This window comes from Doryrhamphus excisus, linkage group LG2, assembly GCF_037039965.1.
Source record: "Doryrhamphus excisus strain RoL-2023G ecotype Guam linkage group LG2, RoL_Dexc_Guam_v1.1, whole genome shotgun sequence".
NCBI lineage: Eukaryota > Metazoa > Chordata > Actinopteri > Syngnathiformes > Syngnathidae > Doryrhamphus > Doryrhamphus excisus.
Window position 1 is genome coordinate 11,360,005 of NC_136358.1, and position 22,258 is coordinate 11,382,262.

General features: G+C 43.1%; 1 protein-coding gene across 2 annotated transcripts in view; it reads right to left on the minus strand.

Moving 5' to 3' along the window:
• Positions 1 to 22,258, minus strand: part of LOC131124858 (ankyrin repeat- and BTB/POZ domain-containing protein 3-A-like) — a 135,097-nt gene that overhangs the window by 34,762 nt on the left and 78,077 nt on the right. The gene's annotated exons all lie outside the window — the stretch shown is intronic.

Consider the following 22,258-nt stretch of genomic DNA (forward strand, 5'->3'; position numbering starts at 1 on the left):
GTGGCTAATTATGGACTGGCTCAGTAGCCAGCCCATAGACTGCTACTTGCAGTAGCAGTCTATGGGCTGGCTCAGTAGCCCATTGTTATTGCTGTTTAGTTATTATTATTCCGTATATCTTAATCTTCCCTTTTTTGCGCGCGTAATGCGGCCAAAACCGCAAGAAGGACCCCCACACATGTTACACCGCCGGAATCGTGGCGCTCGGGACTACAGCGGTATTTAGTTTTTGGAACATTTTGTGTAACCATGGCGACGCTATTAACCGAAACGTTAAAAAATGGGCCACTAGATTAGGTATACCCTTTCTATTTTTAGAACAGCACAAGGCAGAGAAAAAAACGAGAATCTACACATTTTTCACAGCCTTGTAGCTCAGCCATACTGCCACGTAGAAACGTGATTAACGGCTCATTTTTGAGATAAACTTCTCTACTCTCTCTGTGGCTAATTAGTTTTATCGTAGGATGTTTAGTTTTCGCTCTATCTTCGTCAGAAGGAGGTGTGCGCTTCGCCAGCGTCTCCCACTCTGACTCCACTGTGGCAGGGGAGACGAAAAGAAAACTTTTTGGCTTTGCAAACAACTCCTCTTCCTGGCCACACCGTTTTAGCCAGCTCGATTTAATTTGGTGAAAACGTAGGAAATCTTGTCCCCTTTCCAAAAATGTCACTCTTATGTCTGAGAGATGTACGGATTGCCTTCTGGGCCCTCAGAAGCGAGAAGAGCGCCGGCATGTCTCCCATTCACTCCCATGTTAAAGACGCCGTCTTTTCTTTCTCCAAATCTTTAATTTTCTGTGTTTTCAACTCGTCATCCTGCGGTCATTTCTCAACCGATATGCAAAACGAGCAGATCTATGCAAAGCCCCGACCCTCGGGCCGCTCACGGTCGTCTCGTGGTGTCCATATCTCGAATCGTTTGGCCGTAAGAAGCTTCTGTTCGACATGAGCGATTCAGCCCTCTGTGCTCATTCACTGCCATGGCCACCACCTCCTCCTCCTCCTCACAGCCCCTCCCTTCAAAAACCCCCTTCTCTTGACATGTGGATTACAATGATTCCCTTCCCAGCTGATACCATACAGCTCATTTATTATGTAGATTTTAAAAGTTAGATTTTTCTAATTAAGCACAGTGACTCCAGGCACCTCAAAGACCAAAGTATCAAAATATCAACATTTTTATAGAATCCATGATACAGCAATGAGCTGTGTTATCATCATGTCAGGAATCGATAGTTCAGTATCGACCCGCATGTCAGGCACTCTCTGCTCTTTAGTCCTCCATGGCAATGCAAGTGCTGCTTTCAATTGGAAAACATCACATGACATGTACAGACACCACAGCAGTGCCTGGCAACTTTCAAGACTTGATGCTATGTTGCTCGGCCCTCTTGCTAGGTGCTAGCATGGTAGCCGTTAGCATGTTAGCATTTAAGCTAATTTACTCATGTCTAAAGGCAAATACACACATGGCATGATGTAGGGAGGTTATAGGACAACCTTGGCACTTTCTAAACTTGAGGCTCTCTTGCTAGGTGCTAGCATGACGACTGTTAGCATGTTAGCATTTAAGCTAATTTACTCAGATTTCAAGGCAAATACACACATGGCATGATGTAGGGAGGTTATAGGACATCCTTGGCACTTTCTAAACTTGAGGCCCTCTTGCTAGGTGCTAGCATGGTAGCCGTTAGCATGTTAGCATTTAAGCTAATTTACTCATGTCTAAAGGCAAATACACATATGGCATGATGTAGGGAGGTTATAGGACATCCTTGGCACTTTCCAAACTTGAGGCTCTCTTGCTAGGTGCTAGCCGTTAGCATGTTAGCATTTAAGCTAATTTACTCATGTCTAAAGGCAAATACAAACATGGCATGATGCAGGGAGGTTATAGGACAACCATGGGACTTTCTAAACTTGAGGCTCTCTTGCTAGGTGCTAGCATGGTAGCCGTTAGCATGTTAGCATTTAAGCTAATTTACTCATGTCTAAAGGCAAATACACACATGGCATGATGTAGGGAGGTTATAGGACAACCTTGGCACTTTCCAAACTTGAGGCTCCCTTGCTAGGTGCTAGCATGACGACTATTAGCATGTTAGCATTTAAGCTAATTTACTCACATTTAAAGGCAAATACACACATGGCATGATGTAGGGAGGTTATAGGACATCCTTGGTACTTTCTAAACTTGAGGCCCTCTTGCTAGGTGCTAGCATGGTAGCCGTTAGCATGTTAGCATTTAAGCTAATTTACTCATGTCTAAAGGCAAATACACACATGGCATGATGTAGGGAGGTTATAGGACATCCTTGGCACTTTCCAAACTTGAGGCTCTCTTGCTAGATGCTAGCATAACCACTGTTAGCATGTTAGCATTTAAGCTAATTTACTCACGTTTAAAGGCAAATACACCCATGGCATGATGCAGGGAGGTTATAGGACAACCTTGGCACTTTCTAAAGTTGAGGCTCTCTTGCTAGGTGCTAGCATGGAACCCGTTAGCATGTTAGCATTTAAGCTAATTTACTCATGTCTAAAGGATAATACACACATGGCATGTTGCGGGGAGGTTATAGGACAGCCTTGGCACTTTCTAAAGTTGAGGCACTCTTGCTAGGTGCTAGCATGGTACCCGTTAGCATGTTAGCATTTAAGCTAATTTACTCATGTCTAAAGGATAATACACACATGGCATGTTGTGGGGAGGTTATAGGACAACCTTGGTACTTTCTAAACTTAAGGCCCTCTTGCTAGGTGCTAGCATGATGACTGTTAGCATTTTACCTAATTTACTCATGTCTAAAGGAAAATACACACATGGCATGATGTGGGGACACTGTAGGACTGCCCCAAACTTTTCAGGACCTGAGGCTGCTTTGCTACGTGTTAGCACGGTAGCCGTTATCATGTTAGCATTTTAGCATTTTAGCTAATTTACTCAAGTTTAAAGGCAAATACACACTTGGCATGATGTGGGGACACTATGGGACTGCATCAACCTTTTCCGTACTTGAGGCTTTCTTGCTAGGTGCAACGGCGGGCCCGAGGTTCACAGCACAGGTGGCCAGTCCATCAAAATTTCCGCGGGAATTTTCTAGTTATGGACTGGCCCAGTAGCCAGCCCATATTGTTATTGCTGTTTAGTTATTATTATTCCGTATATCTTAATCTTCCCTTTTTTGCGCGCGTAATGCGGCCAAAACCGCAAGAAGGACCCCCACACATGTTACACCGCCGGAATCGTGGCGCTCGGGACTACAGCGGTATTTAGTTTTTGGAACGTTTTGTGTAACCATGGCGACGCTATTAACCGAAACGTTAAAAAATGGGCCACTAGATTAGGTATACCCTTTCTATTTTTAGAACAGCACATGGCAGAGAAAAACTGAGAATTTACAGACATTTCACAGCCTTGTAGCTCAGCCATACGGCCGCGCAGAAACGTGATTGATGGATAATTTTTGAGATAAACTTCTGAACTCTCTGTGTGGCTAAATGCTAATTGCTAGCATGTTAGCATGTTAGCAATTAAGCTAATTTACTCATGTCTAAAGGCAAATACACACATGACATGATGTGGGGAGGTTATAGGACAACCTTGGCACTTTCTAAACTTGAGGCTCTCTTGCTAGGTGCTAGCATGATGACTGTTAGCATGTTAGCGTTTAAGCTAATTTACTCATGTCTAAAGGCAAATACACACATGGCATGATGCAGGAAGGTTATAGGACAACCTCGGCAGTTTCTGAACTTGAGGCCCTCTTGCTAGGTGCTAGCATGGTAGCCGTTAGCATGTTAGCATTTAAGCTAATTTACTCATGTCTAAAGGATAATACACACATGGCATGGTGTAGGGAGGTTATAGGACAACCTTGGCACTTTCTAACCTCGAGGCTCTCTTGCTAGGAGCTAGCATGACTGTTAGCATGTTAGCATTTAAGCTAATTTACTCATGTCTAAAGCCAAATGCACACATTGTATAATGTAGGGAGGTTATAGGACAACCATGGTACGTTCTAAACTTGAGGCCCTCTTGCTAGGTGCTAGCATGATGACTGTTAGCATGTTAGCATTTAAGCTAAATTACTCATGTTTAAAGGCAAATACACCCATGGCATGATGCAGGGAGGTTATAGGACAACCATGGCACTTTCTAAACTTGGGAATTTCTTGCTAGGTGCTAGCATGGTACCCGTTAGCATGTTAGCATTTAAGCTAATTTACTCATGTCTAAAGGCAAATACACACATGGCATGATGTAGGGAGGTTATAGGACAACCTTGGCACTTTCTAAAGTTGAGACTCTCTTGCTAGGTGCTAGCATGACGACTGTTAGCATGTTAGCATTTAAGCTAATTTACTCACGTTTAAAGGCAAATACACACATGGCATGATGTCGGGAGGTTATAGGACAACCTTGGCACTTTCTAAACTTGAGGCTCTCTTGCTAGGTGCTAGCATGGTAGCCGTTAGCATGTTAGCATTTAAGTTAATTTACTCATGTCTAAAGGCAAATACACACATGGCATGATGTCGGGAGGTTATAGGACAACCTTGGCACTTTCTAAACTTGAGGCTCTCTTACTAGGTGCTAGCATGATAACTGTTAGCATGTTAGCATTTAAGCTAATTTACTCACATTTAAAGGCAAATACACACATGGCATGATATAGGGAGGTTATAGGACAACCTTTGTAGTTTCTAAACTTGAAGCCATCTTGCTAGGTGCTAGCAGTGTAGCCGTTAGCATGTTAGCATTTAAGCTAATTTACTCATGTCTAAAGGATAATACACACATGGCATGATTTAGGGAGGTTACAGGACAACCCAGGCACTTTTTTAATGTAAGGCTCTCTTGCTAAGTGCTAGCATGATGACTGTTAGCATGTTAGCATTTAAGCTAATTTGCTCATGTTTAAAGGCAAATACACACATGCATGATGCAGGGACGTTATAGGACATCCTTGGCAGTTTCTAAACTTGAGGCTGTCTTGCTAGGTGCTAGCATGTTAGCCGTTAGCATGTTAGCATTTAAGCTAATGTACTCATGTCTAAAGGCAAATACACACATGGCATTATGTAGGGAGTTTATAGGACAACCTTGGCACTTTCTAAACTTGGGACTCTCTTGCTAGGTGCTAGCATGGTACACATTAGCGTGTTAGCATTTAAGCTAATTTACTCATGTCTAAAGGCAAATACACACATGGCATGATGTAGGGAGGTTATACTTGGCACTTTCTAAACTTGAGGCTCTCTTGCTAGGTGCTAGCATGGTAGCCGTTAGCATGTTAGCATTTAAGCTAATTTACTCATGTATAAAGGCAAATACACACATGGCATGATGTAGGGAGGTTATAGGACAACCTTGGCACTTTCCAAACTTGAGGCTCTCTTGCTAGGTGCTAGCATGATGACTGTTAGCATATTAGCATTTAAGCTAATTTACTCACATTTAAAGGCAAATACACACATGGCATGATGCAGGGAGGTTATAGGACAACCTTGGCACTTTCTAAACTTGGGACTCTCTTGCTAGGTGCTAGCATGGTACCCGTTAGCATGTTAGCATTTAAGCTAATTTACTCATGCCTAAAGGCTACTAAGCACATGTCATGATGTGGGGAGGTTATAGGACAACCTTGGTACTTTCTAAACTTGAAGCCCTCTTGCTAGGTGCTAGCATGATGACTGTCAGCATGTTAGCATTTTACCTAATTTACTCATGTCTAAAGGAAAATACACACATGGCATGATGTGGGGACACTGTAGGACTGCCCCAAACTTTTCAGGACTTGAGGCTGTTTTGCTACGTGTTAGCACGGTAGCCGTTAGCATGTTAGCATTTTAGCTAATTTACTCAAGTTTAAAGGCAAATACACACTTGGCATGACGTGGGGACACTATGGGACTGCAACAACCTTTTCCGTACTTGAGGCTTTCTTGCTAGGTGCTAGCGCGGTAGCCGTTGGCACACCGGGCCCGAGGTTCACAGCACAGGTGGCCAGTCCATCAAAATTTCCGCGGGAATTTTCTAGTTATGGACTGGCCCAGTAGCCAGCCCATAGACTGCTACTTGCAGTAGCAGTCTATGGGCTGGCTACTGAGCCAGCCCATATTGTTATTGCTGTTTAGTTATTATTAATCCATATATCTTAATCTTCCCTTTTTTGCGCGCGTAATGCGGCCAAAACCGCAAGAAGGACCCCCACACATGTTACACCGCCGGAATCGTGGCGCTCGGGACTACAGCGGTATTTAGTTTTTGGAACATTTTGTGTAACCATGGCGACGCTATTAACCGAAACGTTAAAAAATGGGCCACTAGATTAGGTATACCCTTTCTATTTTTAGAACAGCACATGGCAGAGAAAAACTGAGAATTTACAGACATTTTACAGCCTTGTAGCTCAGCCATACGGCCGCGCAGAAACGTGATTGATGGCTAATTTTTTAGATAAACTTCTGAACTCTCTGTGTGGCTAAATGCTAATTGCTAGCATGTTAGCATGTTAACAATTAAGCTAATTTACTCATGTCTAAAGGCAAATACACACATGACATGATGTGGGGAGGTTATAGGACAACCTTGGCACTTTCTAAACTTGAGGCTCTCTTGCTAGGTGCTAGCATGATGACTGTTAGCATGTTAGCATTTACGCTAATTTACTCATGTCTAAAGGCAAATACACACATGGCATGATGTTGGGAGGTTATAGGACAACCTTGGCACTTTCTAAACTAGAGGCTTTCTTGCTAGGTGCTAGTATAATGACTGTTAGCATGTTAGCGTTTAAGCTAATTTACTCATGTCTAAAGGCAAATACACACATGGCATGATGCAGGAAGGTTATAGGACAACCTCGGCAGTTTCTGAACTTGAAGCCCTCTTGCTAGGTGCTAGCATGGTAGCCGTTAGCATGTTAGCATTTAAGCTAATTTACTCATGTCTAAAGGATAATACACACATGGCATGGTGTAGGGAGGTTATAGGACAACCTTGGCACTTTCTAACCTCGAGGCTCTCTTGCTAGGAGCTAGCATGACTGTTAGCATGTTAGCATTTAAGCTAATTTACTCATGTCTAAAGCCAAATGCACACATTGTATGATGTAGGGAGGTTATAGGACAACCTTGGCACTTTCCAAACTTGAGGCCCTCTTGCTAGGTGCTAGCATGACGACTGTTAGCATGTTAGCATTTAAGCTAATTTACTCATGTTTAAAGGCAAATACAGCCATGGCATGATGCAGGGAGGTTATAGGACAACCTTGGCACTTTCTAAAGTTGAGGCTCTCTTGCTAGGTGCTAGCATGGTAGCCGTTAGCATGTTAGCATTTAAGCTAATTTACTCATGTCTAAAGGCATATACACACACGGCATGATGTAGGGAGGTTATAGGACAACCTTGGCACTTTCTAAAGTTGAGGCTCTCTTGCTAGGTGCTAGCATGATGACTGTTCCCATGTTAGCATTTAAGCTAATTTACTCACGTTTAAAGGCAAATACACACATGGCATGATGTAGGGAGGTTATAGGACAACCTTGGCACTTTCTAAACTTGAGGCTCTCTTGCTAGGTGCTAGCATGGTAGCCGTTAGCATGTTAACATTTAAGCTAATTTACTCATGTATAAAAGGCAAATACACACATGGCATGATGTAGGGAGGTTATAGGACAACCTTGGCACTTTCCAAACTTGAGGCTCTCTTGCTAGGTGCTAGCATGACGACTGTTAGCATGTTAGCATTTAAGCTAATTTACTCACATTTAAAGGCAAATACACACATGGCATGATGTAGGGAGGTTATAGGACAACCTTGGCAGTTTCTAAACTTGAGGCCCTCTTGCTAGGTGCTAGCATGATGACTGTTAGCATGTTAACATTTAAGCTTATTTACTCATGTCTAAAGGCAAATACACCCATGGCATGATGCAGGGAGGTTATAGGACAACCTTGGCACTTTCTAAAGTTGAGGCTCTCTTGCTAGGTGCTAGCATGGTACCTGTTAGCATGTTAGCATTTAAGCTAATTTACTCATGTCTAAAGGCAAATACACACATGGCATGATGACGGGAGGTTATAGGAGAACCTTGGCACTTTCTAAAGTTGAAGCTCTCTTGCTAGGTTCTAGCATGATGATTGTTAGCATGTTAGCATTTACGCTAATTTACTCACATTTAAAGGCAAATACACACATGGCATGATGTAGGGAGGTTATAGGACAACCTTGGCACTTTCTAAACTTGAGGCTCTCTTGCTAGGTGCTAGCAAAATGATTGTTAGCATGTTAGCATTTCAGCTAATTTACTCACATTTAAAGGCAAATACACACATGACATGATGTAGGGAGGTTATAGGACAACCTTGGCACTTTCTAAACTTGAGGCTGACTTGCTAGGTGCTAGCATGATGACTGTTAGCATGTTAGCATTTAAGCTAATTTACTCATGTGTAAAGGCAAATACACACATGGCATGATGCAGGAAGGTTATAGGACAACCATGGCAGTTTCTGAACTTGAGGGCCTCTTGCTAGGTGCTAGCATGGTAGCCGTTAGCATGTTAGCATTTAAGCTAATTTACTTATGTCTAAAGGCAAATACACACAGGGCATGATGTAGGGAGGTTATAGGACAACCTTGGTACTTTGTAAACTTGAGGCCCTCTTGCTAGGTGCGAGCATGCTAATTGCTAGCATGTTAGCATTCATGCTATTTACTCATGTTTAAAGGCAAATACACACATGGCATAATGCAGGGAGGTTATAGGACAACCTTGGCACTTTCTAAACTTGAGGCTCTCTTGCTAGGTGCTAGCATGGTAGCCGTTAGCATGTTAGCATTTAAGCTAATTTACTCATGTCTAAAGGCAAATACACACATGGCATGATGTAGGGAGGTTATAGGACAACCTTGGCACTTTCTAAACTTGGGACTCTCTTGCTAGGTGCTAGCATGGTACCCGTTAGCATGATAGCATTTAAGCTAATTTACTCATGTCTAAAGGAAAATACACACATGGCATGATGTAGGGAGGTTATAGGACAACCTTGGCAGTTTCTAAACTTGAGGCCCTCTTGCTAGGTGCTAGCATGGTAGCCGTTAGCATGTTAGCATTTAAGCTAATTTACTCATGTATAAAGGCAAATACACACATGGCATGATGTAGGGAGGTTATAGGACAACCATGGCAGTTTCTGAACTTGAGGCCCTCTTGCTAGGTGCTAGCATGATGACTGTTAGCATGTTAGCATTTAAGCTAGTTTACTCATGTTTAAAGGCAAATACACCCATGGCATGATGCAGGGAGGTTATAGGACAACCTTGGCACTTTCTAAAGTTGACGCTCTCTTGCTAGGTGCTAGCATGGTACCCGTTAGCATGTTAGCATTTTACCTAATTTACTTAAGTTTAAAGGCAAATACACACTGGGCATGATGCGGTGACACTATGGGACTGCATCAACCTTTTCCGTACTTGAGGCTTTCTTGCTAGGTGCTACCGCGGTAGCCGTTGGCCCACCGGGCCCGAGGTTCACAGCACAGGTGGCCAGTCCATCAAAATTTCCGCGGGAATTTTCTAGTTATGGACTGGCCCAGTAGCCAGCCCATAGACTGCTACTTGCAGTAGCAGTCTATGGGCTGGCTACTGAGCCAGCCCATATTGTTATTGCTGTGTAGTTATTATTATTCCGTATATCTTAATCTTCCACTTTTTGTGCGCGTAATGCGGCCAAAACCGCAAGAAGGACCCCCAAACATGTTACACCGCCGGAAACGTGGCGCTCGGGACTACAGCGGTATTTAGTTTTTGGAACGTTTTGTGTAACCATGGCGACGCTATTAACCAAAACGTTCAAAAATGGGCCACTAGATTAGGTATACCCTTTCTATTTTTAGAATAGCACAAGGCAGAGAAAAAAACGAGAATCTACACATTTTTCACAGCCTTGTAGCTCAGCCATACGGCCACGTAGAAACGTGATTAACGGCTCATTTTTGGGATAAACTTCTCTACTCTCTCTGTGGCTAATTAGTTTTATCGTAGGATGTTTAGTTTTCGCTCTATCTTCGTCAGAAGGAGGTGTGCGCTTCGCCAGCGTCTCCCACTCTGACTCCACTGTGGCAGGGGAGACGAAAAGAAAACTTTTTGGCTTTGCAAACAACTCCTCTTCCTGGCCACACCGTTTTAGCCAGCTCGATTTAATTTGGTGAAAACGTAGGAAATCTTGTCCCCTTTCCAAAAATGTCACTCTTATGTCTGAGAGATGTACGGATTGCCTTCTGGGCCCTCAGAAGCGAGAAGAGCGCCGGCATGTCTCCCATTCACTCCCATGTTAAAGACGCCGTCTTTTCTTTCTCCAAATCTTTAATTTTCTGTGTTTTCAACTCGTCATCCTGCGGTCATTTCTCAACCGATATGCAAAACGAGCAGATCTATGCAAAGCCCCGACCCTCGGGCCGCTCACGGTCGTCTCGTGGTGTCCATATCTCGAATCGTTTGGCCGTAAGAAGCTTCTGTTCGACATGAGCGATTCAGCCCTCTGTGCTCATTCACTGCCATGGCCACCACCTCCTCCTCCTCCTCACAGCCCCTCCCTTCAAAAACCCCCTTCTCTTGACATGTGGATTACAATGATTCCCTTCCCAGCTGATACCATACAGCTCATTTATTATGTAGATTTTAAAAGTTAGATTTTTCTAATTAAGCACAGTGACTCCAGGCACCTCAAAGACCAAAGTATCAAAATATCAACATTTTTATAGAATCCATGATACAGCAATGAGCTGTGTTATCATCATGTCAGGAATCGATAGTTCAGTATCGACCCGCATGTCAGGCACTCTCTGCTCTTTAGTCCTCCATGGCAATGCAAGTGCTGCTTTCAATTGGAAAACATCACATGACATGTACAGACACCACAGCAGTGCCTGGCAACTTTCAAGACTTGATGCTATGTTGCTCGGCCCTCTTGCTAGGTGCTAGCATGGTAGCCGTTAGCATGTTAGCATTTAAGCTAATTTACTCATGTCTAAAGGCAAATACACACATGGCATGATGTAGGGAGGTTATAGGACAACCTTGGCACTTTCTAAACTGGAGGCTCTCTTGCTAGGTGCTAGCATGACGACTGTTAGCATGTTAGCATTTAAGGTAATTTACTCAGATTTCAAGGCAAATACACACATGGCATGATGTAGGGAGGTTATAGGACATCCTTGGCACTTTCTAAACTTGAGGCCCTCTTGCTAGGTGCTAGCATGGTAGCCGTTAGCATGTTAGCATTTAAGCTAATTTACTTATGTCTAAAGGCAAATACACACATGGCATGATGTAGGGAGGTTATAGGACATCCTTGGCACTTTCCAAACTTGAGGCTCTCTTGCTAGGTGCTAGCATGACGACTGTTAGCATGTTAGCATTTAAGCTAATTTACTCACGTTTAAAGGCAAATACACCCATGGCATGATGCAGGGAGGTTATAGGACAACCTTGGCACTTTCTAAAGTTGAGGCTCTCTTGCTAGGTGCTAGCATGGAACCCGTTAGCATGTTAGCATTTAAGCTAATTTACTCATGTCTAAAGGATAATACACACATGGCATGTTGCGGGGAGGTTATAGGACAACCTTGGCACTTTCTAAAGTTGAGGCACTCTTGCTAGGTGCTAGCATGGTACCCGTTAGCATGTTAGCATTTAAGCTAATTTACTCATGTCTAAAGGATAATACACACATGGCATGTTGTGGGGAGGTTATAGGACAACCTTGGTACTTTCTAAACTTAAGGCCCTCTTGCTAGGTGCTAGCATGATGACTGTTAGCATTTTACCTAATTTACTCATGTCTAAAGGAAAATACACACATGGCATGATGTGGGGACACTGTAGGACTGCCCCAAACTTTTCAGGACCTGAGGCTGTTTTGCTACGTGTTAGCACGGTAGCCGTTATCATGTTAGCATTTTAGCATTTTAGCTAATTTACTCAAGTTTAAAGGCAAATACACACTTGGCATGATGTGGGGACACTATGGGACTGCATCAACCTTTTCCGTACTTGAGGCTTTCTTGCTAGGTGCTACGGCGGGCCTGAGGTTCACAGCACAGGTGGCCAGTCCATCAAAATTTCCGCGGGAATTTTCTAGTTATGGACTGGCTCAGTAGCCAGCCCATAGACTGCTACTGCAAGTAGCAGTCTATGGGCTGGCTACTGAGCCAGCCCATATTGTTATTGCTGTTTAGTTATTATTATTCCGTATATCTTAATCTTCCCTTTTTTGCGCGCGTAATGCGGCCAAAACCGCAAGAAGGACCCCCACACATGTTACACCGCCGGAATCATGGCGCTCGGGACTACAGCGGTATTTAGTTTTTGGAACATTTTGTGTAACCAGGGCGACGCTATTAACCGAAACGTTAAAAAATGGGCCACTAGATTAGGTATACCCTTTCTATTTTTAGAACAGCACAAGGCAGAGAAAAAAACGAGAATCTACACATTTTTCACAGCCTTGTAGCTCAGCCATACTGCCACGTAGAAACGTGATTAACGGCTCATTTTTGAGATAAACTTCTCTACTCTCTCTGTGGCTAATTAGTTTTATCGTAGGATGTTTAGTTTTCGCTCTATCTTCGTCAGAAGGAGGTGTGCGCTTCGCCAGCGTCTCCCACTCTGACTCCACTGTGGCAGGGGAGACGAAAAGAAAACTTTTTGGCTTTGCAAACAACTCCTCTTCCTGGCCACACCGTTTTAGCCAGCTCGATTTAATTTGGTGAAAACGTAGGAAATCTTGTCCCCTTTCCAAAAATGTCACTCTTATGTCTGAGAGATGTACGGATTGCCTTCTGGGCCCTCAGAAGCGAGAAGAGCGCCGGCATGTCTCCCATTCACTCCCATGTTAAAGACGCCGTCTTTTCTTTCTCCAAATCTTTAATTTTCTGTGTTTTCAACTCGTCATCCTGCGGTCATTTCTCAACCGATATGCAAAACGAGCAGATCTATGCAAAGCCCCGACCCTCGGGCCGCTCACGGTCGTCTCGTGGTGTCCATATCTCGAATCGTTTGGCCGTAAGAAGCTTCTGTTCGACATGAGCGATTCAGCCCTCTGTGCTCATTCACTGCCATGGCCACCACCTCCTCCTCCTCCTCACAGCCCCTCCCTTCAAAAACCCCCTTCTCTTGACATGTGGATTACAATGATTCCCTTCCCAGCTGATACCATACAGCTCATTTATTATGTAGATTTTAAAAGTTAGATTTTTCTAATTAAGCACAGTGACTCCAGGCACCTCAAAGACCAAAGTATCAAAATATCAACATTTTTATAGAATCCATGATACAGCAATGAGCTGTGTTATCATCATGTCAGGAATCGATAGTTCAGTATCGACCCGCATGTCAGGCACTCTCTGCTCTTTAGTCCTCCATGGCAATGCAAGTGCTGCTTTCAATTGGAAAACATCACATGACATGTACAGACACCACAGCAGTGCCTGGCAACTTTCAAGACTTGATGCTATGTTGCTCGGCCCTCTTGCTAGGTGCTAGCATGGTAGCCGTTAGCATGTTAGCATTTAAGCTAATTTACTCATGTCTAAAGGCAAATACACACATGGCATGATGTAGGGAGGTTATAGGACAACCTTGGGACTTTCTAAACTTGAGGCTCTCTTGCTAGGTGCTAGCATGACGACTGTTAGCATGTTAGCATTTAAGCTAATTTACTCAGATTTCAAGGCAAATACACACATGGCATGATGTAGGGAGGTTATAGGACATCCTTGGCACTTTCTAAACTTGAGGCCCTCTTGCTAGGTGCTAGCATGGTAGCCGTTAGCATGTTAGCATTTAAGCTAATTTGCTCATGTCTAAAGGCAAATACACACATGGCATGATGTAGGGAGGTTATAGGACATCCTTGGCACTTTCCAAACTTGAGGCTCTCTTGCTAGGTGCTAGCCGTTAGCATGTTAGCATTTAAGCTAATTTACTCATGTCTAAAGGCAAATACAAACATGGCATGATGCAGGGAGGTTATAGGACAACCATGGGACTTTCTAAACTTGAGGCTCTCTTGCTAGGTGCTAGCATGGTAGCCGTTAGCATGTTAGCATTTAAGCTAATTTACTCATGTCTAAAGGCAAATACACACATGGCATGATGTAGGGAGGTTATAGGACAACCTTGGCACTTTCCAAACTTGAGGCTCCCTTGCTAGGTGCTAGCATGACGACTATTAGCATGTTAGCATTTAAGCTAATTTACTCACATTTAAAGGCAAATACACACATGGCATGATGTAGGGAGGTTATAGGACATCCTTGGCACTTTCTAAACTTGAGGCCCTCTTGCTAGGTGCTAGCATGGTAGCCGTTAGCATGTTAGCATTTAAGCTAATTTACTCATGTCTAAAGGATAATACACACATGGCATGGTGTAGGGAAGTTATAGGACAACCATGGTACGTTCTAAACTTGAGGCCCTCTTGCTAGGTGCTAGCATGATGACTGTTAGCATGTTAGCATTTAAGCTAAATTACTCATGTTTAAAGGCAAATACACCCATGGCATGATGTAGGGAGGTTATAGGACAACCATGGCACTTTCTAAACTTGGGAATTTCTTGCTAGGTGCTAGCATGGTACCCGTTAGCATGTTAGCATTTAAGCTAATTTACTCATGTCTAAAGGCAAATACACACATGGCATGATGTAGGGAGGTTATAGGACAACCTTGGCACTTTCTAAAGTTGAGACTCTCTTGCTAGGTGCTAGCATGACGACTGTTAGCATGTTAGCATTTAAGCTAATTTACTCACGTTTAAAGGCAAATACACACATGGCATGATGTCGGGAGGTTATAGGACAACCTTGGCACTTTCTAAACTTGAGGCTCTCTTGCTAGGTGCTAGCATGGTAGCCGTTAGCATGTTAGCATTTAAGTTAATTTAGTCATGTCTAAAGGCAAATACACACATGGCATGATGTCGGGAGGTTATAGGACAACCTTGGCACTTTCTAAACTTGAGGCTCTCTTACTAGGTGCTAGCATGATAACTGTTAGCATGTTAGCATTTAAGCTAATTTACTCACATTTAAAGGCAAATACACACATGGCATGATATAGGGAGGTTATAGGACAACCTTTGTAGTTTCTAAACTTGAAGCCATCTTGCTAGGTGCTAGCAGTGTAGCCGTTAGCATGTTAGCATTTAAGCTAATTTACTCATGTCTAAAGGATAATACACACATGGCATGATTTAGGGAGGTTACAGGACAACCCAGGCACTTTTTTAATGTAAGGCTCTCTTGCTAAGTGCTAGCATGATGACTGTTAGCATGTTAGCATTTAAGCTAATTTGCTCATGTTTAAAGGCAAATACACACATGGATGATGCAGGGACGTTATAGGACATCCTTGGCAGTTTCTAAACTTGAGGCTGTCTTGCTAGGTGCTAGCATGTTAGCCGTTAGCATGTTAGCATTTAAGCTAATGTACTCATGTCTAAAGGCAAATACACACATGGCATTATGTAGGGAGTTTATAGGACAACCTTGGCACTTTCTAAACTTGGGACTCTCTTGCTAGGTGCTAGCATGGTACACGTTAGCGTGTTAGCATTTAAGCTAATTTACTCATGTCTAAAGGCAAATACACACATGGCATGATGTAGGGAGGTTATACTTGGCACTTTCTAAACTTGAGGCTCTCTTGCTAGGTGCTAGCATGGTAGCCGTTAGCATGTTAGCATTTAAGCTAATTTACTCATGTATAAAGGCAAATACACACATGGCATGATGTAGGGAGGTTATAGGACAACCTTGGCACTTTCCAAACTTGAGGCTCTCTTGCTAGGTGCTAGCATGACGACTGTTAGCATATTAGCATTTAAGCTAATTTACTCACATTTAAAGGCAAATACACACATGGCATGATGCAGGGAGGTTATAGGACAACCTTGGCACTTTCTAAACTTGGGACTCTCTTGCTAGGTGCTAGCATGGTACCCGTTAGCATGTTAGCATTTAAGCTAATTTACTCATGCCTAAAGGCTACTAAGCACATGTCATGATGTGGGGAGGTTATAGGACAACCTTGGTACTTTCTAAACTTGAGGCCCTCTTGCTAGGTGCTAGCATGATGACTGTTAGCATGTTAGCATTTTACCTAATTTACTCATGTCTAAAGGAAAATACACACATGGCATGATGTGGGGACACTGTAGGACTGCCCCAAACTTTTCAGGACTTGAGGCTGTTTTGCTACATGTTAGCACGGTAGCCGTTAGCATGTTAGCATTTTAGCTAATTTACTCAAGTTTAAAGGCAAATACACACTTGGCATGACGTGGGGACACTATGGGACTGCAACAACCTTTTCCGTACTTGAGGCTTTCTTGCTAGGTGCTAGCGCGGTAGCCGTTGGCACACCGGGCCCGAGGTTCACAGCACAGGTGGCCAGTCCATCAAAATTTCCGCGGGAATTTTCTAGTTATTATTATATCTTAATCTTCCGCTTTTTGCGCGCGTAATGCGGCCAAAACCGCAAGAAGGACCCCCACACATGTTACACCGTCGGAATCGTGACGCTCGGGACTACAGCGGTATTTATTTTTTGGAACGTTTCATGTAACCATGGCGACGCTATTAACCGAAACGTTCAAAAATGGGCCAGTAGATTAGGTACAGAATTCTATTTTTAGAACAGCCGCATTCCAGAGAAAACGAGAATTTACAGACTTTTCACAGCCTTGTAGCTCAGCCATACGGCCACGTAGAAACGTGATTGATGGCTCGTTTTTTAGAAAAACTTCTGCACTCTCTCTGTGGCGAAATGCTAATTGCTAGCATGTTAGCATGTTAGCATTTAAGCTAATTTACTCACATCTAAAGGCAAATACACACATGGCATGATGTAGGGAGGTTATAGGACACCCTTGGCACTTTCCAAACTTGAGGCCCTCTTGCTAGGTGCTAGCATGATGACTGTTAGCATGTTAGCATTTAAGCTAATTTGCTTATGTTTAACGGCAAATACACACATGGCATGATGCAGGGACGTTATAGGACAACCTTGGCAGTTTCTAAACTTGAGGCTGTCTCGCTAGGTGCTAGCATGTTAGCCGTTAGCATGTTAGTATTTAAGCTAATTTACTCACGTTTAAAGGCAAATACACAAATGACATGATGTAGGGGGGTTATAGGACAACCTTGGCCCTTTCTAAACGTGGGACTCTCTTGCTAGGATCTAGCATGATGACCGCTAGCATGTTAGCATTTAAGCTAATTTGCTCATGTTTAAAGGCAAATACACACATGCATGATGCAGGGACGTTATAGGACATCCTTGGCAGTTTCTAAACTTGAGGCTGTCTTGCTAGGTGCTAGCATGTTAGCCGTTAGCATGTTAGCATTTAAGCTAATTTACTCATGTCCAAAGGCAAATACACACATGGCATGATGTAGGGAGGTTATAGGACAACCTTGGCAGTTTCTAAACTTGAAACCATCTTGCTAGTTGCTAGCATGGCAGCCGTTAGCATGTTAGCATTTAAGCTAATTTTCTTATGTCTACAGGCAAATTCACACATGGCATGATGTAGGGAGGTTATAGGACAACCTTGGCACTTTCTAAACTTGAGGCTCTCTTGCTAGGTGCTAGCATGATGACTGTTAGCATGTTAGCATTTAAGCTACTTTGCTCATGTTTAAAGGCAAATACACACATGCATGATGCGGGGACGTTATAGGACATCCTTGGCACTTTCTAAACTTGAGGCTCTCTTGCTAGGTGCTAGCATAATGACTGTTAGCATGTTAGCATTTAAGCTAATTTACTCACGTTTAAAGGCAAATACACACATGGCATGATGTGGGGAGGTTATGGGACAACCTCGGCAGTTTCTAAACTTGAGGCCCTCTTGTTAGGTGCTAGCATGGTAGCCGTTAGCATGTTAGCATTTAGGCTAATTTACTCATGTCTACAGGCAAATACACACATGGCATGGTGTAGGGATGTTACAGGACAACCTTGGCACATTCTAAAGTTGAGGTTCTCTTGCTAGGTGCTAGCATGATAACTGTTAGCATGTTAGCATTTAGCTAATTTACTCATGCTTAAAGGCTACTAAGCACATGTCATGATGTGGGGAGGTTATAGGATTACCTTGGCACTTTCTAAACTTGAGGCCCTCTTGCTAGGTGTTAGCATGATAACTGTTAGCATGTTAGCATTTTAGCTTATTTACTCATGTCTAAAGGAAAATACACACATGGCATGATGTGAGGACACTGTAGGACTGCCCCAAACTTTTCAGGACCTGAGGCTATTTTGCTACGTGTTAGCACGGTAGCCGTTAGCATGTTAGCATTTTAGCATTTTAGCTAATTTACTCAAGTTTAAAGGCAAATACACACTTGGCATGATGTGGGGACACTATGGGACTGCATCAACCTTTTCCGTACTTGAGCCTTTCTTGCTAGGTGCTACCGCGCTAGCCGTTGGCACACCGGGCCCGAGGTTCACAGCACAGGTGGCCAGTCCATCAAAATTTCTGCGGGAATTTTCTAGTTATTATTATTTTTTTTATTCTTATATCTTAATCTTCCACTTTTTGCGCGCGTAATGCGGCCAAAACCGCAAGAAGGACCCCCAAACATGTTACACCGCCGGAAACGTGGCGTTCGGGACTACAGCGGTATTTAGTTTTTGGAACGTTTCGTGTAACCATGGCGACGCTATTAACCGAAACGTTAAAAAATGGGCCACTAGATTAGGTATATCCTTGTTCTATTTTTAGAACAGCACGAGAATTTACAGAATTTTCACAGCCTTGTAGCTCAGCCGTACGGCCACGTAGAAACGTGATTGATGGCTAATTTTTGAGATAAGCTTCTGAAGTCTCTCTGTGGCTAAATGCTAATTGCTAGCATGTTAGCATGTTAGCATTTAAGCTAATTTACTCACGTCTAAAGGCAAATACACACATGACATGATGTAGGGAGGTTATAGTACAACCTTGGCACTTTCTAAACTTGAGGCTCTCTTGCTAGGTGCTAGCATGATGATTGTTAGCATGTTAGCATTTAAGCTAATTTACTCACGTTTAAAGGCAAATACACACATGACATGATGTGGGGAGGTTATAGGACAACCTTGGCAGTTTCTAAACTTGAGGCTGTCTTGCTAGGTGCTAGCATGTTAGCCGTTAGCATGTTAGCATTTAAGCTAATTTACTCATGTCTAAAGGCAAATACACACATGGCATGATGTAGGGAGGTTGTAGGACAACCTTGGCACTTTCTAAACTTGGGTCTCTCTTGCTAGGTGCTAGTGTGATGACTGTTAGCATGTTAGCATTTAAGCTAATTTACTCACGTTTAAAGGCAAATACACATATGGCATGATGTAGGGAGGTTATAGGACAACCTTGGCACTTTCTAAACTTGAGGCCCTCTTGCTAGGTGCTAGCGTGGTAGCCGTTAGCATGTTAGCATTTAAGCTAATTTACTCATATCTAAAGGCAAATACACACATGTCATGATGTAGGGAATATATAGGACAACCTTGGCACTTTCTAAACTTGAGGCCCTCTTGCTAGGTGCTAGCATGATGACTGTTAGCATGTTAGCATTTAAGCTAATTTACTCAATTCTAAAGGCAAATACACACATGGCACGATGTAGGGAGGTTATAGGACAACCTTGGCACTTTCTCAACTTGAGGCTCTCTTGCTAGGTGCTAGTATGGTAGCCGTTAGCATGTTAGCATTTAAGCTAATTTAATCATGTCTAAAGGAAAATACACACATGGCATGATGTAGGGAGGTTATAGGACAACCTTGGCACTTTCTAAACTTGAGGCTCTCTTGCTAGGTGCTAGCATGATAACTGTTAGCATGTTAGCATTTAAGCTAATTTACTCACGTTTAAAGGCAAATACACACATGGCATGATATAGGGAGGTTATAGGTCAACCTTGGCACTTTCTTATTTTGAAACCCTCTTGCTAGGTGCTAGCATGATAACTGTTAGCATGTTAGCATTTAAGCTAATTTACTCATTTCTAAAGGCAAATACACACATGGCATGATGTAGGGCGGTTATAGGACAACCTTGGCACTTTCTAAACTTGAGGCTCTCTTGCTAGGTGCTAGCCGTTAGCATGTAAGCATTTAAGGTAATTTACTCATGTCTACAGGCAAATAGACACATGGCATGATGTAGGGAGGTTATAGGACAACCTTGGCAGTTTCTAAACTTGAAACCCTCTTGCTAGGTACTAACATGGTAGCCGTTAGCATGTTAGCATTTAAGCTATTTTACTCATGTCTACAGGCAAATAGACACATGGCATGATGTAGGGAGGTTATAGGACAACCTTGGCACTTTCTAAACTTGAGGCACTCTTGCCAGGTGCCAGCATGGTAGCTGTTAGCATGTTAGCATTTAAGCTAATTTACTCATGTTTAAAGGCAACTACACACTCGTCATGATGTGGGGACACTGTGTGACTGCTTTAACACTTTTGGGACCTGAAGCTATCTTGCTACGTGCTATCATGGTCGCCATTAGCATTTTACCATTTAAGCTAATTTACTCATGTCTAAAGGCCAATACACACATGGCATGATAGAGAGAGGTTATCGGACAGCCTTCGCACTTTTTAAACATGAGGCTCTCTTGCTAGGTCCTAGCATGGTAACGGTTAGCATGTTAGACTTTAGCTAATTTACTCTTGTCTAAAGTCAAATACATGGAATGATGTGGGGACACTATTGGACTGCCTGGACACTTTTGGGACTTGATGCTACGTTGCTAGGTGCTAGCATGGTAGCCGTTAGCATGTTAGCATTTAAGCTAATTTACTCATGTTTAAAGGCAAATACACCCATGGCATGATGCAGGGAGGTTATAGGACAACCTTGGCACGTTCTAAAGTTGAGGCTCTCTTGCTAGGTGCTAGCATGATGACTGTTAGCATGTTAGCATTTAAGCTAATTTACTCACATTTAAAGGCAAATACAAACATGGCATGATGTAGGGAGGTTATAGGACAACTATGGCAGTTTCTAAACATGAGGCCCTCTTGCTAGGTGCTAGCATGATGACTGTTAGCATGTTAGCATTTTACCTAATTTATTCAAGTTTAAAGGCAAACACACACTTGGCATGATGTGGGGACACTATGGGACTGCATCAACCTTTTCCGTACTTGAGGCTTTCTTGCTAGGTGCTACCGCGGTAGCCGTTGGCACACCGGGCCCGAGGTTCACAGCACAGGTGGCCAGTCCATCAAAATTTCCGCGGGAATTTTCTAGTTACTTATTATTACTTATTTACAAACAACCATTCTTTGGGCGAGCCAGCCAATCACAGGGCACAAACAACCATTCACACTCACATTCATACCTATGGACAATTTGGAGTGGCCAGTTAACCTAGCATGTTTTTGGAATGTGGGAGGAAACCGGAGTACCTGGAGAAAACCCACGCATGCACGGGGAGAACATGCAAACTCCACACAGAGATGGCTAACCACTCGACAACCATGCAGCCCTCAAGCAAAAATGAGTCCGAAAAAAAAGCACATTTCTGATGCGGTGAGAGTAATGGTTGCACAGTGACATGTTAACTGGGACAGGTACCCGTGAGTCCTGATTCAGTAAAAAACTTGTTGACTGGCACATCTCTAATATTTGATTATACAGGCTGATGATCTCCACAGCGCCTTTTATGCATTTGTGACACTTATGGGCCGAACTGGGTCATGAGCTGGGGAACACCAGTCATTGATGTTTCGCTCCTTTAACCCCAGTACAGGTAGAGGTGTTATCTGGCGTTTCCTTCTGAGCCGCAGCCAGAAGCTGCCTTTCTCTGCCTCCTCAGCCACTTCCTTAATGTCTTTCCGATGCACCACTCCTTTGCACCCCACATCACGGAGTAGGCGAGCCATCAGACAAACACTTGTGACTAACAGTATAGCCAAAGAGTTGCTAAGTTAAGGACGTTTTGCTTGATGGCAGCCATCTTTTTCAATTGATCTTGCTCATATTTTATACACATGTGCGTGTCTGTCCCGTAATGGTGTGTACCAAATTTTGCGGTAATATACAGCCAGGCCTGTCACAATAATCGACAAATCGATTAATACAACGATAAGGAAAAAAAAATGGACAATTATGATGCCCGTCCGGAAAGTCAATGCTCAGTAAGGCGTTTGATGGGCAAAGTAAATATAAACCACACAGTG